Source organism: Dermacentor albipictus, chromosome 5 (genome assembly GCF_038994185.2).
Source record: "Dermacentor albipictus isolate Rhodes 1998 colony chromosome 5, USDA_Dalb.pri_finalv2, whole genome shotgun sequence".
Taxonomy (NCBI): Eukaryota; Metazoa; Arthropoda; class Arachnida; order Ixodida; family Ixodidae; genus Dermacentor; species Dermacentor albipictus.
The window spans coordinates 96,311,212-96,327,580 of record NC_091825.1 but is presented as its reverse complement, the minus strand read 5'-3'; the positions used below and the strand labels follow the sequence as shown (position 1 = coordinate 96,327,580).

Sequence of the window (16,369 nt, the reverse complement as noted above, 5' to 3'; positions counted from 1 at the left end):
TCCTTTTGGTCGGAGTTATTGGACTACCTTTAAAAGAAGTTTACTCCCTTTGGGGCTTATCTTGTCCCCAAACAATAATCGTCATCTGCCTTGCTTGCGTTTCCTCTTGAAAACTCGGCGCTCACTACTTTCCTGTCGAGAGTACTGTGTCAAGGTGATAACACGCAAGCCGTTCGTGACTAGCAAGTACCGGGCTCGCAGCGTTCAAGCAAGGACATGCGGGCGAGACAGATGACGATTATTGTTTGGGGGCAAAATACAACCGAAGGGTGTAAACGTTTTTAGAGTGTACCTTGCTAACAATACGAGTGTGAACAGTTGGATGGCAGTTTTCCACGTACGCTTAACTGATTCAAGTGTTTTGCCCATAAAGAATAAAGAAAACGTTTGAAATCTTCGCTTTATCGCCAGCGCGCCAACCAGTCGCCCACGCGTGCGACATTCAGTTCTAACTCCACGTCGAAGTGCGCGATGACATAAAAATTCGAAAATCTGCTCGAATGCTCCTTCGTGTAATTCGAGTCAGCTATTGGCCTTTTCGCAGCTCGCGCGCGGCCCGTTATCGTGCCGCGATGAGCCGGCGGCCGGCTGATCGCGACAACCCAAACAGGTAACCTCGGGCACTCCTCCCGCTTGAATTTCGCGGCCCAACGACGTTCCTGGCCACATGATATTCTAACATAATGATGATGATGATGACAAAATGTACTTATTAAGAGATGGCGCGAAGGCCTATAATGGGGAATAGGAAGAGGAGGGGGGAGGCGTATTCAGAGCCATCCTAGAAGCTGCGCGTCCTTGGCGAAAGCCAAGAGCTAGTCCAGAATGACCCTGTCGGAATCCATCGAGCCAGTTGCCGGTCTAATCCACTCCTCGTAGGACGACACTCGCACCACCCTCAGGTGGTGGTCCCGCTACTGAGCGTGTCGCTGGCACTCCCAAAACAGATGGGCTGCGGATGGCCGCGTGGCCATGTTGCAGTCAGGGCACCTGTGTGGCGCCTGGAGCGTTTCTTGGTGCGCGGAGGCTGTGGGATGGCCGGGTTCCTGCGATGGAAGGGAGTTGGGAGACGGAGATGGAGGGCGTCTTTCCCGGCGTGGCCGGTACTGCCGCCACCGCTCCAGCGCATTCGGTGTGAGGACGAAGCCGGAACGGAGCCTATGCAGCAGCACCTGCCCCGACCTGGGAAGACCCGCTGGAAGTGGGTCTGGGTCTGAGGTCACACTCGCACGGAGTTCCCTCTTGCGTCGGTTGGCTGCTGCTCTCAGAGCTCTGTCTTGGTCATACGGGGCTCCATTTGTCGTGTTGCTTGTGCTGGCTGTGATGGTTTCTGAAGGATCTCGGGAGACGACGCGGTTGGAAAGAAGGGCGCGCGCCGCCTCATGGGCTCTCTCATTTCCCTCGATGCTCTGGTGACCAGGGATCCAATGAAGTGTTGCAGTGACCCCGTGGGCCTCCGCTCGCGTGAAGGCCTGCTTGACGAGGAGTACTTCCGATTATGCTGTGTGGCACGACTAGCAGGCATGCAGCGCATACTGAGAGTCGGTGTATATATCGATGTGTTTTGCTTGCGCCGTGCTTGAAACTCTATCTAATGCCCAGACTCTTGCGCGGAGTTCAAGTTCCGTTGTAAGCAGTTGTAAAGGTAGAATGTGTCTCGCAAGAACCCACTACGTGGTAGGCGACTGCTCCCTCGCTGGTGCGTGGGTCGAAAGCTGCGTCAGTGTACACTTGTTCATGGCTTGGCGGTGCGTCTGCCAATGTCTGCACATGACGCGCAGCGAATGCTGCCCGGCGGTGCGTATGTTGGGCGCCCATGTTTCGGGGCGTTGGTGTAGTATCGACGACAGCAATGTGATCCCACGGTGAGATGTCGGATGGCAGTTGTGGCAAAGTTGATATATCCTTTCCCATGTAGGCCAGTAGAGTCCTGCCTTGTCTGGTGTGCTTCAGGCGTTCCAACATAATAAAGAGATAGCCCGTTTACCGCCAACGCTAGGGCAGCGCCACGGTAGCTCGATAGACGCAGCGCCGACGGCGTTGATGGGAAACTCGAGTCTTGTCCGGGACCTGGCAGAGCGCGGCAACGTGGGGGCCATTGTTTGCTGTTCAACGTTTCCTCCTCCCTCGTTTCTTTCCTAATTGACGGCGAAACGCTGCTTTCCTTTTGCTCCAACATTTGACCCATCACTTCTCTTGCATTAGGGAGTTATAGCTGAGCGTGCGAGCGGGCCAGCCTGCGCGCTTGCGCATGTACCGCGCATGCGTACTGGCGTCTACGCTGGCCCGCTGGTTCGCTGAGCTATAACTCTGTATTGTTTACAAACAAGACAGGCATGTCTACGGACATTTGGATGTACTAAGGGATATGTGTAAAATGCCATTGCAGTACATTAGTTATCATAGCTTACAGTGGAGTCGCGTTCTTCGTTTCACTAGAAGCGATTGGTTCAGCATTAAAAGTTGGTTCCCTAATTTAAACTGAAAAGCAATAGGCCTACGGCGAATGTTTTGTCCGAAAGGTGGTTTTTTATTGGAATAATTTAGCATTCGAGACAATTTGGCACTGTAAAAAAGTTATGAGATGCATATTCAACAGATTTGCAATCTTACAGTTACATTACGTGAGCAGCAGGAATTTCTCTCTACATGTGTCTTCTTTAAAAACAGGAGTACACCTTAAAAAGAGTGTTATTTGTGCGTGTCAGAATTAAAATTAGGTTCTGGGGATTTAGGCGCCCGAGTCACGATACTATTATGAGCACGCCGTAGTGGGAGACTCCGGATTAATTTTGACCACCTGAGGTTTTTATGCGAAGCATACTAGCCGCACAACCGCGCTCTTTGTTGCTGCGCCGCGCGCGGCCGCGTAGCTACCATATGACGTCATAACAGCTGCGAAAGCGGAGGCTCAACTCGTGCGCTCGCTTGCGGCCGCGTAGCTACATAGCCGGGTCTCAGCTCGTGCGCTCGCCTGCATGAGTTGTTTCTTCGTCTAGCCGAACCAAATATAGCCAAGCAACAGCAGTTCACCAGGCTTAAACAGTGGTTCAACAACTGAAATAAAGGCTAGTATGCTTCGCATCCTGGGCTTAACCTTAGCTAAGCCACAGCCATTTTTTTAACGTACAACTAAATCGAGGCATCCGAGCGTTTTCGCATTGCGCATCCATCGAAATGAGGCCGCCGTAGTCGGCATCGAACCCCCGACTTCGATCTCATGTGCCACGCCATAGTCACTCAGCTACCAGGCCGGGAACTTGTTACAACACAGCTTGGTTATAATCAAGATAACACTCTGAAAACTTATGTTTTGTTTTCGTTTTGCTTTTGTCAGTCGTGATTATGTGAAGCAGCTTCGAGATGTTTAAGCATGCGCCGGAGCTTAACATGTGCATGAAGGCTTTCGCACACAATATAACCCTACAGTTCAACGTATTAGCTTTGAAGTAGTGTATCCATAGCTTAGTTGTCCTAATAGTCAGTTTGTTGTTTTGTTTGTTTCTTGTCACGAGGTTATCACAGTGGGCTGAATAATAACATCCCTTTCATCACGAATTATGATTGAGGATTGCTAAGCCTGCTAAATTTATTTATTTTGGTAAACACAACGCAAACATTGCTGAAGAAGTATGAACCTGTAGCATGAGCGTATAGTTCACATTATAGTTACAAAAAAAAATGTACGAATTTCGATCTTTTGTAAATTACGCATTATATTGTTCCGGAAGGATGTAGGAAGACAGAGAGGAAGAAGAAGATCGTGAGACGCTGGCTGCTGCGTGTTGTTGCTAGTCAGCCATTTTAACCCCACTGACTCCGCTTGTATATACATTGTAAATACAGTCTTATACTCCCAACATCCCCGTAACATATTAGAAAAATAACTTCAATCTTTGTTAACTATTGCGTTGGTTGGTTGAGTGTCTTTAAGCAGTTGTACAGAGGACCAGGTCGAAGTTTTTGTCAAGCCTGGCAGTGCACCTCTCGAAATCCTACTGCTTTTCATTACTTTCCCGATAAAGTGATTTGTAATATTTATTTCATTATCCGAGTGTTATACGATGAGATTCAGCGATCTATGTTAATATTCGTGTCTTATCCTAACTAGTTGGATTACTCAAATGGATATTGCGTCTCCGTACGGAGACGCTGTGATTGAAAGGTATGTGTTTCGTCTGATAACGTAGGGCATTGTTCATCGGGTCCTGTGCGTCATTCGGTTTGGTCAGCCATGCGCAAAAGATCAAACCTAACTGCTGTGTTCTCTTTGTTCCCTTTTTCGCTGATAACTTACAGCACAATACCGACGTAAACAGCGGCATGCAAAATTAAGGCCTTCAGCCAAGCCCCATCTTGCTCATCTCTCCGCACAGCGCTTCCAGAAGGCTCATAACGCGTCAGAAGGCGTGCACGGCGGCCAGCGTAGATGAAGCAAGCGGTAACCCCTCCCTGCGTAATGACGCGTGAAGTTAACCACCACGTGTCCCCGAATACGCAGGCGAGGGGCGACTGAGCTTTCATCTACAAGGGTGGCCATCGCGTAGCTTCTGGGCTCGTTCGCGTAGACCTGACACGGGCCATTAGACCACACCACGCGACACCCCGTCGTATAGCGCCCTCACCGAAGCCTATACTGCGGCGGGAGTCTATAATTAAAAAGTGGTCGCTCAGTGCGGGCACAGCGCATAGCTATTTCGCTGCGCAACGGAACTGACAAGTGGTAGTTTGCACGAGTTGTGTGAGCACGCCTCGCCACACGTGTAAAAGGGAGCACACACGTGCTCCAAGGCGACGGCGCCCTCTATAATGCGACAATTATGCAGAGTCACGCGGTGGGGTGTCTCCGCAGGCGTCTTACGCGTCACATAAACTAGGCTTTGGTTTATCCGAGGCCGAGGCACTGTGACTCGCTTAGGGGCGAGGGCGTGTATTACATGTGTCACGGGCAAGGAGACCGAGTTCGGCAGTTGCTACCCCGTTCGTTTCCTTTTTAATTTATTCTCCTACTTGTTTAGCGGTGGCTGTGACTCGAGAGGGTAATGCAAAGTGAAGGCGCTCGCGCGTTAGTATGTCTAGTATGTGTGTGTCTGTCGCTGTGGACTTTTTGTTTCCCAACGTTTGATACGCACGTTGTTCCTTCGATCCCAGGTGGGGAATATCAGTCGCTATGTGCCTTTGTTGATTTAGTACATAGTACATTTAACGAAATTAGCAGGTATATGTAACAAGCAGCAACGATTTCGTCACGAGCATGTCCAGGAATTTTGTACATTGGCCGTGCGCATCATTGGCACAGAAGCAACGAAGGCGTTGTATCATGGCACTTAGTCGTAACGTTCTTGCTGCGTTACAACAGTGTTTTGGTCAGGGATAAAACACTCGTTTAACACAGCCGAAAAGTTGCGAATACGGGCATGGAAATGCGGGAGACCTTCAGAAGTATCATTTTTCAAAATGTTGTCCATTGAATTACGCTGGTGCACTGTGGCGAAGTTCAACAGATGGCCGCAGGGGCAATGCCCAAAATTCCTGGGTATGTCCCGACGCGCATTGTGGCGAGATTCATTCCAGGCGGATAGATCTGGTTGGTTGAGGAAACTACGGTTCGACCTGGCCACTGATGTATGGGATAGGAGGCATGCGTTGGTTTATGTGCCTGTGTTTTATGCGACTTATCCTTGTGAATTGCCTTAGTGAGTATTCATTTCACCTAATCTGTTTAAGTGTCATGTGGTTCTATGCATCGTCACTAACTTTTTTTTACTGTAGTATACTTATTTTATGTAACCTTCTCAGACGCAGCGTCCACCATTGTGGGCATCGCCTTTCATCCCTTTCAAAATCAGGTGCCATACGATAAGCTAAAATACTCGATTGTAACAGAGCTGGATGCAGGCGGCATTATTTGTCAAGCGTTTAATCATTTTGTTCCCACCGGATTTCGAGAAAGTTAATACATTGTGTGAGACGTGTCACTGCATCATATTCGACGGCAAAAAAAAAAAAAGAATGTGCAGCTCACTTCAAAAGCCAGCGATGACATGGCGGGTGATACAGGATGAAAAGCAAGGCTAACGAACCAGATTATGTCAAATTTGTATCTACGTGATCAGACAAGCAAAATGCGCGTGTACCTTAGCAAACTGGAGAAGTCAAGTTTTTGTACATATACAAGGAAACACTCCTGAGAGCATGTGCCCGTGCCATCTGGTCAAGCAAGTCATTTTTCAGGTTCGCAAGACGCCCCGGTGACAATAAGAACTCACTTAACGGTATTGCGTGACGCTTATTTGATTATGTCATAGGAGGTTAAGCACGAGAGCCAGGTGCCACTGTGCTCTCATTTTTAAAATAGCATTCACAACATCGTCATCGCGATCCTATCGCAGGACGCGTAAGCTGCAATATTCTAGCGCCTCACAAACAGGCTTTAAAAACATAGAAAGTTTAAGCCGAAAGTGGAAGCTAGTCGGGATATTTACAGCAGCCAGCACTTTCCAGAGAAAGAAAAAAGCAGTTATGCTCTGTGAGTCATCTTCTGGAAGTTTTCTTGATCCATGTTCAAAGAACATAATACTGCAATCGTTGAAATGTGGCTGTCTTTCAAATTACTCTGTAATATAGTCACAAAAAATATTGTCGCCTCCTGGTAATCCTTTGTAATGGCTTTGGTAAAATGGCCACAACAGAAGGGAGGAACAAATCTTTAAACCAGGCGCACGTAAAACAACGAAAAGTGCACATTTGTTTCGTCGTGATAAAGCTAGCGTTCTATATGGGTCTTGGGACAGCGCGAAGCTGCTCCCAACCGTAGCGTCGGTGTTTGAGTTCCATTTCCCTTATAAGGCGCTGTCAGTGATGATAAAGAGGCTGCAATCTACTAAACCAGATATCGTAAATACACAATGTCACATAAGCCGTCAGGACGAAATAGTGACTCGCTATTTATGTCTGACTGGCAAACGTGGGCAAACTGAAATACATGAGTCACTCCAGAAGCTTCAGCTTCGGATCCGTTTATCGAAATAAAAAAGGCCATGGGTGCAAATCCGAATAAACGGAAGCGAACACAGTATAAATTACAAAAGGCTAATGCTCGACCGTAATTTTTACTCTAGCTTGGCTCTTTGGCGGACTCGGGAAAAATCCAGCCAGACGAGGCGCCGATAATGACATATATAAGTCATGATTCCTAACACACAGCCTTAGTCGCTTATCGCACACTGCAAGCCGCTGAAGAAGGCCTCGTTTTTATCCCCAACTCTTTCTCCAGAGTCCGTTCATATCGAAGTGGTAATGTCAGTGGCCATTTAAAAATTAGGCACTTGTTTTCCACCACCATAATGTAATACAAAAGTGACTTCGCTAATGGCCTACATGATACAGCAATAACGCCTTGTTTTTGTTCTTACATTTTCAACCACAAAGCTCACAAATGCTCCGACGAAACAGCGAAGGATTGGATCAAAGTGGAAAGAACTGTTCTAGAGAGTAACGTGGTATTAGGTCCGTGCAACCGCTGCGGTGCTTAAAAATCAATTTTGGTATAGTGTGTCTGTCGCTACAGATAGAAAATAGAGCTATAATGTTGTGTTCTGACTTCTTCAAGTAGAAAATAATGGATGGCACCTTTCAATAAGGGCCCACGAGAACAGTTGATAGTTCGTCGCTCTACTTTGTGTCTCGACTGAAAATAGCAGGAATGCGCAAAGAACGCCGAGCCCACGCTGTCCAACAATGCAGCAGCCTTCAAAGTGCATCGCCTCGAAGGCACCGTGCTCAAATCCCCAAACAAGGTCAAGCAGACGTATTGAACCTTTCACAATGTGAGCCATTACGCGCAACATTGGCATCAGACACATAATTTATATGCTTATGACTTCACCTTCCGTCGGCTGCGTCCGTTTTAGGCAGATTTGAACTTCAAGGTTAATGGGTCGGGTCAGCGGTTTAGCTGACATGCTACGACTAGACCGAGTGTACGTAAACTCGTTTGCGTGGAGACGAAGTGGCAAAGCTTAAACACAACAGTTGGTCCTCCGTTGCATGCTGCAAGCTACCGATGTCACCCTACCCTGTTCACAAGCCCATTTCCCGGTGGAGTTGTGCTGAGTTAACCCCCGGCGGCTGCGTTGACCTATGTCTTGATCAGATGGTCACCTATGCAATCCAACCGACTGTCATTTATGCGAGCTCGATAGCCAAACTTCATTTCGATTAGCCGACTCGACTCGCCTTTATCAGGTTCAGAGAGGTGCTATGTACACTGAATTTGAGAGGGAGGGCCACAGCTGAGGGTCTAAGGATTAGGTGTGACCACCTTGATTCCATTAACGCACACGAGCGCCCTTGGGTCTTGGGTCGTCATCGGAACGCAGTCGCTGCGGCTTGGAGTCGAACTCGCGACCTCGTGTTCAGAAGAGAGAGAAAGAGTCGTTCACGTTTTGACGAAGAGCAGAAGGTATGGACGCAGCAAGGAGCTGCACCGTGTGCCTCAAACCCTTGATACACCGGTTTATAAGCTCGATAAACGTGAAGCGATTCGCCGAAACCGTAATTCATGGTTGACCCACCTTCATTACGGCGTCAGTCGTTAACGATTCACACCAATGAAGCCATAAATTAGTTGGAGCACTTACCTCGCCATCGGCTTCGAGGGTGTTTCAGCACAAGTGTAGGCTACCAAAAAACATCGCTTCACAGCTATAGTAACAACAACACGATGCATATGTTGCAACTGCATGCCGGATGTTAAAGGATTAGCATCAACTAAGGGCTCATTATTAGTGTGCGCTGTTTAACGTCCTCGGAAGCACGGGTTTGCATAATTACCCCGCCTGCAATAGATCCCGACATTCCGCTGTCCCAAGACCAGTGCACCTTTATTGCATTAAGCCCCGTGGCTTCCCAGGTGCCTGCTGACTATAACTGCGGCAAACGAGATGCTCTGATGCCTACCGGTTATTAGAAATATCTCCTTTGATCTTGCTCACCGGCAGGTACGCGATGCTGGCCTGTCGCATTATATCACTGAATGGATCTTGTTTTATGGCCCTCGGTTAGTTTCCTAACCCGCTCTCACCACAGCAGCATGCTCTATCACGACATAAGTACATGGTTGCTAAAGCGCGATCACTTCTGTGCGCACCGACTTCAGCTGAAAAGAAATACGACACACGGTCTTGCAAGCCTTAGGGCACAAACTGTTCACAGTCATCCTTCGACAAAAAATTGGAGTCACCAAAGGAATGAAGAAAAGTAATATCGCGACAGAGGAGAGCCTTAACGGGAAACTAAAAAGAAAACTCATGCAGATCCAATGCACATATGTTGGGGATCTAGGAGAAGCGAAGCTTAAGTAGAGCATTTAATTAAATGCTTCACAGCTAATGCAGACGCGTACAATTTGGTGATGACAGGTGCATGCACAAAAAAAGTACGAGACGTATCAACCAACATTTGGGGATTATGTACTTCTTGCGTAACAGTGGGGCATACCCATTCTGGAAAGTTGGCCAGGAACGGGCCAACCCACCAGAATTAGAAACCAATGGCACATACTTAAAAGCTAAGTAAAGGAAAATAAATCAAAGAATCCGTTCAATATAATTTGCCATTTCATTTACAGATTTATGCACTTTAAGTACTTCTGTGAGCCGGCATTATATATGCAGGCTTTATGTAGGAATATTTTTTCTTTCTTTCTTTCTTTCTTTCTTTCTTTCTTTCTTTCTTCCTTTCTTTCTTTCTTTCTTTCTTTCTTTCTTTCTTTCCTTCTTTCTTTCTTTCTTTCTTTCTTTCTTTCTTTTTTTTTTCTTCCCCTCCCCCCTCGTCGACAGTTGTGGACGGTGTGGCAAAAGCTGCTGCTCTACGCAAACTATAGACATTGCCTCAACAAAATGTGGTTCTTCTTACGGACTCAAAAGATGCGCTGCAACGGCTATATCGTGGTCTACCATCCGTCGAGTTTCCGTGCAAATCGCTAGCTCTCGTGAAAGAACTCGGCAACAATGGCTTCACAGTAAAGTTTAAGTGGATTCCTTCCCACACTCGTATTTCTGACAATGAAAAATCACCGCCCCTTCCAGTCCCTGAAGATGGTCGAACAGCGAAGATGTGTTAGTTACACCGAGTGTTACACCGTGCAGGTCAAACTTCGCAAGCAGTCTACATTTCAAATCTTTTGTTTCACCATTCTTTCACCTCATTTTCGCTTTTGCGTGCTTCTCGTGGTGATCATGCTTTAGGAGCACTGCCGTTTAAACTCGGCATCTCTGGCGCGCAGCTCGGGGTCGGCCCTACGACGACGAGCCCGCTCACGAGCCTACTCTCGCTGACGGTTGCGGTAGGCAGCTTCTTACTCAGGAGTACGCATTACTCGTGGTCCTCCCATAGTTGTAGCTTGGATGGAATGTGCGGAACCACTAATCCAAAGCTCTGCATATTCGGCGCAAGGCCCACCACTGGAGGTGCGGGCGCTGCAATTGTTTTGACGATTGAAGTGGCTGCCTGCACTTATTGCTGGCGCAAGAATTGCCGGCAGCTACACGCTCCTAGTGTCACGTTTCAATAGCTGGGAACTGTTCGTTGACCGCAAACTGCCAGCATAACGTTCGTTTCTTTCGCGGCAGGGTGAAATTAACCGTCGATAAATCCGATGGAGACCTGGATCGATCGCCGAGAATGTATCGTGTGATGGTTGTATAGGATTAGCATATAAGATAATATCGTCTCCGGAGGAAAGGGGTTGCTCCAACCCCTTTCTCCCTGTTGAGCTCTTCTTTTCCTCTCCCGCTAAGTCACGTGGCTACTTTTTAGCGAAGTCCGACAACGACGGCACAGGGTCCGCATATACAGCTGCGCTGTAAAAGCTAATGCTCTTGCATATGCAGTGCTCTAGCCTCCTCCTATAAAGTCAAGGCCCCAAAGAGTAATCAAGTTAAATAATATAACATTGATAATAACTTTGGGTTGCTTTGGATTCCACCACATAAGCTCTGCGCAACCAAGAGATTTCAACGAGAGGAAGCCTCACTTCTATATCGAATGACAGGATCTAATCATGTACCATGGATGGTTATTTAAGTCGAGCCGTATCAATTCTCCCAACTGTACAGCATGCGACGAGACAGAAGACATATAACACTTTCTATGGTCGTGCCCGAAATACCAAGATGAAAGGAACGCTCTTCTAGAGAACCTGCAAAATAAGGAGCTTGCGCATGCGTGCCTCCAACACCTTTTGTTCCCAGAAGGATCAGTTACAGCCCGCAAAGAAGCTTCACGTCTTCTTATTACATTCGTGAGAGAGACTTGTTTGGTGGACCTGTGGTGAAATATCACAGTGATATTGTAAGAGACGCTCGGGCGAAGCAGTTGCAGGCCTTGATCGCCAGGCTAAACCAGCCTGTTGCTACAGCCCACCGCCTCCACCACCATTAAGAACGCTATTTTATGCCTGGCATACTTGGTAGCAGCTAACCAGCTATTAGTAAAGGATGCCTGAGGTAAAACGTTGCGAGAAAAAAAAACAATAAAAGAAGTGAACTGTTTACATGACATATGGACGCCGAGAGTGATCATCAAGCCGTCTACCTTCCTAACTCTTTTACTAAAACACTTCATATATCGCTTGCTTTCCACCTCACGCCGCGTACCCTACGAAGAACTACCTTTAGAAATCAGAGAGCACTTTCGTCACCTCGTCGAGCAAGGACACGACGTCACATTTCAGTGGCTTCCTATCCACACTCGCGTAATGGGCAACGAACACGCCGAAGAAGCTGCTTCATCTGCTCATGAAGACGGCGTGAAAGAACCAATATCGCTCTCAAGAATAGATACAGCAGTGAAACTTCGAGTTCTGCCATATGATGTCACAAAAGCGTTGTGGAACACACCTAGTTTTCAGCGCACACGTCTGCATCGACTTGACCCCTGTCTTCGCTTTCGTTTTCCACCTGAACTGTACCGAGTCGAGACAACAGTACTTTGCCGACTATCACTTGACGTCGATTTCACAAAATGGTTCGCTTGCCACATCAAAAGGCAAGATGGTGCTGCGTATGACCACTGTGGCAGCGAGGAAACTGTTGAACGCGTCTTTTTTTTTTCTTGCCGTTGTCCTCAATACAGCGCACACAGGCCGTCACTCGCGACCGCATTGGCCAGTCTTGATGACTGACCGCTTCCGGAGCAGACAATCCTGGAACGCCGGCCTATGGAAAAGTCACGCCATGAGATAGGTCAAGGCTTTCTTGAAACGTTTTGCGTTCGAGTGGCCTATTAGACTGTAGTCCCCACGCAGCCTACCCACCTCCTCCATTTTTTTTGGTCATGCCTTTGCTTTACCTGTTCTCTATTCTTGCCGTCTTTTATCCCCCATTATCCTTCCTCTAGGGCAAGGGGGCAAACCAGAGGCTATTCCGGTTAAACCCCCTGCCTTTCCCACTCAATTTCTCTCTCTCTCTCTTTTCACATATATTATTCAAACTTGCAGCACAGATCCAATCAGAAGTGTTTAGAGATGTATATGAGATGCTTGAAATATCATTATTCTTGATCAGCGTACCTGCTTTTGATGAACTATCATTGCCTCTACAATTGTACACACAGCGCCTGAGGCATATGGCATAATAAGAGCACTGATGGTTTGTACGGCATGGCTGGCTGGTAAGATTCACTATGATTCGCCCATTACATTCTTGCGTCTGTCGCCTAATGGAAACCGACGCGCGCGCACGTGCTGTCATGCGTGCTATGTCACGTGACGTACCCGCCAAGCTCCTCAAGCAGCTCAGTGACGTAGTACACTTCAGTTACTTGCTATTCCGCAATCCAATCCAATCCACGTCATTCAGCACTGGTGACAGCACATGTTCGCTAATGAGTTCGACAAGTTCAGGGTTAATAATCGCTCATTAAACAGGTGAGTCATACAAGTTGCAGACCCCCAAAAAAGTTGTGCATAAATTTGTTGGTGATGCGCAATGTGTTTGCATATCGTCTGCTACGTGTAAGGGCGTTTCTTTTCTTCTGTTTTTCTTCATTTAGAGCTGTGGAAATTTAAGACCCCACACGGCTCGCAAGTTTGTGCCAGTGAAGCAGGAAACAACAAACCGATGTAGTAAAGAGTTCCATTAGCATAGATCAACATAGAGTGAGGGAGAAAGTCATGGATGTTAACCGAAGGTAGTTCTGGTTGGCTATTCTTTACGGGGCGATGAGGTCACGGGGATAAAAAGAGCAAATAGCATGAGGGCCAAAAAAAAAAAAAGAGTGAAGAGCGCAAAGTCCTAGGCCGCTGCTCTCAAGACATCTCGTCGCAGTAGGTTATATTTCGGCTGCTTAAGCTTATGAGGTCTATGATCCTACACGTTAGACTTTAAGAATGCCAGCCGCTACCGTGAAAAATATCTAGAATACGGAGAGAAAACTGCGCTCGGCCATACTAACTTTTGTGGGAGCGAGGGAAGCTGTGCTAAATTAACACGGCAAGCTGGGCGAGTTGATAATTGAACATGTTCGTAGTGGTGGGCAGCGCAACCCAGACGGAAGACAAAAGGAAGTACACGATACGAGATTCTATTGTAGAGATTGCTTATGCAAAGCTTTGTTTGAACAAAGCGAAATATTGTATAAAAATGTGAATCAAATCAACAGCGAGATTGTGGAAGCCTACTTCATGCATGTAAACTCAGGGGCATGCGTCAGCCAGACTTCTGTCGCTCTGCAAGATAAGGAAACTGAGTTTTTGAATGGCAAGAAAGGCTAACACCATTCCACCCTTGTAAGCATCACTTTACACGTGTTCACATTTTCTGCATATTTTATTCGCTTGTTTGAAAAAATAAACTCGTTGTTAGTCTGCGCTCCTATAGTGTACTTCCTTTTGTCTTTCGTCCGGGTTGCGCTGCCCACCCCTAGGAAGGTGTGCTAGCCTGATTACTCTTGCGCCTTCCTGTGGCTTCACAAGCACTTTTTCTTTCTTAATATTTGCTCGCAATTCTGGCACTTCGTCCAGCGGTTGTTTTAGCGCTCGCAGGGCTTGCGCGCTATGTTGTAGGACCAGCAGCCATCTCTGCTGGCTCAGTGCCGGCGTTGATGACCACGATCACAAATAATCTGAAGAGAGTGAGCACAAAATTGAAATCAAAGTAAGAAGGCTCATTTGCGCCTGCTATGTCGCCATGTGCCACCGGCACTTTATATATCAGCTTTCTCAATTCCCTTGAGTCAACTATTCGTTCCATACATATAGAGTGTTTTCGTGCCACTGCCCTTTCATACGCAGGGGCCCTATGTGAGCCAAAGTGCACTAAACTAGTTCGTGTCTGAAGCCCAATAAAAGCGGCTGTTCATGACATCGTATAGTAAACCGCCTGGGTTCTTCCGATTCCGAACCCACAGAGCGTCTGCGTTCGTTTAGGATGACGAAGTTACACAATTATGCTACCCCCCCCCCCCCCCCATTCACCATCAGCGATAAGCAAAAATGAAACATCAGTTACCTGCAGACCACCATAGAAGCTACATACATAAACAACCTTCAAGGATACACACAGCAAGCGGTCTATACGTACGTCAAGCTCAAGTATCGGCCTGACATCTACTCAACTTGCTTTTCACCGCACTATTTCGTTCTCTCGCGTAACTCTTCGATGACAGAAGCTACCACTCCATGGCATGAAAATGGTTTTCACCAGCATGTTTCTGCGCCACTACCCTGGTCTGCAATTCAAGAACGACACATCTACCTGCATACACCGACCGCCTTCTTGCGCACCGGGAATACATGGTTATTGCAGATATTTAAGCTCCTTCAGGTTAAACTATACCTCCTCCAAAATGTGTGGAAATAATATACAGATATATCGATATTTCTCGTAGGGTAGTCAGCCCTTGCCTAATTTCTTCCCCGAGATCCTTGCTATCAATACACTATTAAAAATTACAAATGCTGTTCTTCTTTAACTGGAAGATTAAATGAATTCTTGAAAAGTTAGTAGATACCACATGATTCGTCTTCATATCATGGAATATTTCGTGGCATTTCATGATACACCTATTGTTGTTTAGTGCACTATTTACAGTGTCCTGCGTTTTTGTTTTGAATGTTACGTTTTCTCTTGCTCTATCTGCGCCTTAGTTTGCCCACGGCGTCCTTTAATACATGACAGGGCTGCAAGATTTAGGTTTGCAAATGGTGCAAAACAAAAAATAAACAAACAAGAAAGATTCCGTTCCTTCTGGCACGAGCAGCGACGATCAACTCACTAAAGTTCATAACCCGGAAGGTAACGAATGGGGATGACGTATACATAAACATCGAACGTAAAATTTCGTTAAGTGGATCACTTACCTCTACTGTAAGTGAGCTGCGCTGTAAGGTGCCTTAATGCGCCTTCGTCACACTCCGTTATGGGAACAAGGGCTAGAACAAAAAGGAACAACGCATTTCAAGTGTATGTGAGCACACACGAAATGATGGGAACATGCGAAAACGCTTAATATAGCCCGCTCTACAAAAGCAAAAAATTTAATGAGTGCTCTGTCCAGATCAATGGCGCGTCCCTAAAGGATAAATACAGGGCGTTCAACTCTTCGATAATAGTATTGGTGAGCTGCGGTTGCCCATTACTTTTTGAACCTTGCATGACCATGCTGCTGACAAACGAAGCAAGGGGAAAATAGATTCGCAGACTCAACTGTAGTTGACGTTTACGTAATGCGAAGTGTTCGTATTTGTGGAAGAATGGTAGAGGCCGGGACACAACCGCATAGGCCGCAGGAGTGTGCTGCACGCAATAGCATCAAAACGAGTAGGCGGAGATGTCTCGAATCAAAAACAGCGCAATCCAGTTGACATTAGTAACTGAAAATCAATATTGATGCATTGCCCACGCCGTAAGTATCTACAAGTGGCAGCAATATGATAAGAAAGAAGTAAAAATAGTAGAGTCTGTTTGTGGCACCGAGGCAAGCAATTTCTCCGCAGCTCCTGCCTGCCAACCGCGCGCGCGGAGGTAGGTGAAACTGTTCGAACGAATCCTACCTGAGCGCCGCTGCAGAGAGCGCCTCGGTATAATTGAATTGAGCCACCATGGTCCCGTGGGACGCACTTCGGAAACGTCGAGGCCAGCTGGAAATATCGGTGACACGCGGGGGATGTTGGTGGATTATGTAAGAAATGATGACAATGCACGGTACGAAGACACTAGACTAGACACTCGAAAGGCGAAATAACTTAGGAGAAAATATTATTTTGACTACACAAATAACGAGAGCACGTAAAATGATCACTCCCTATGAGCCAAGTCCCCACTACCTGAATAACGATTGTATTTGTTTCCTTTATTGTTTTTGT

At 47.0% G+C, this 16,369-nt stretch overlaps 1 protein-coding gene across 1 annotated transcript in view; it reads right to left on the bottom strand.

The window, feature by feature from the left end:
* The window catches only part of LOC135917243 (hepatocyte growth factor receptor-like), a 594,900-nt gene extending 578,753 nt beyond the window's left edge, over positions 1-16,147 (bottom strand). Inside the window, exons 1-2 of the mRNA XM_070538625.1 lie at positions 16,058-16,147; positions 15,365-15,436 (exon numbers count right to left, since the gene is read on the bottom strand). The gene's annotated coding sequence lies outside the window, so the exon portion shown is untranslated. The remainder of the gene's footprint in view (positions 1-15,364; positions 15,437-16,057) is intronic.
* Between the last annotated feature and the right edge of the window lie 222 nt (positions 16,148-16,369).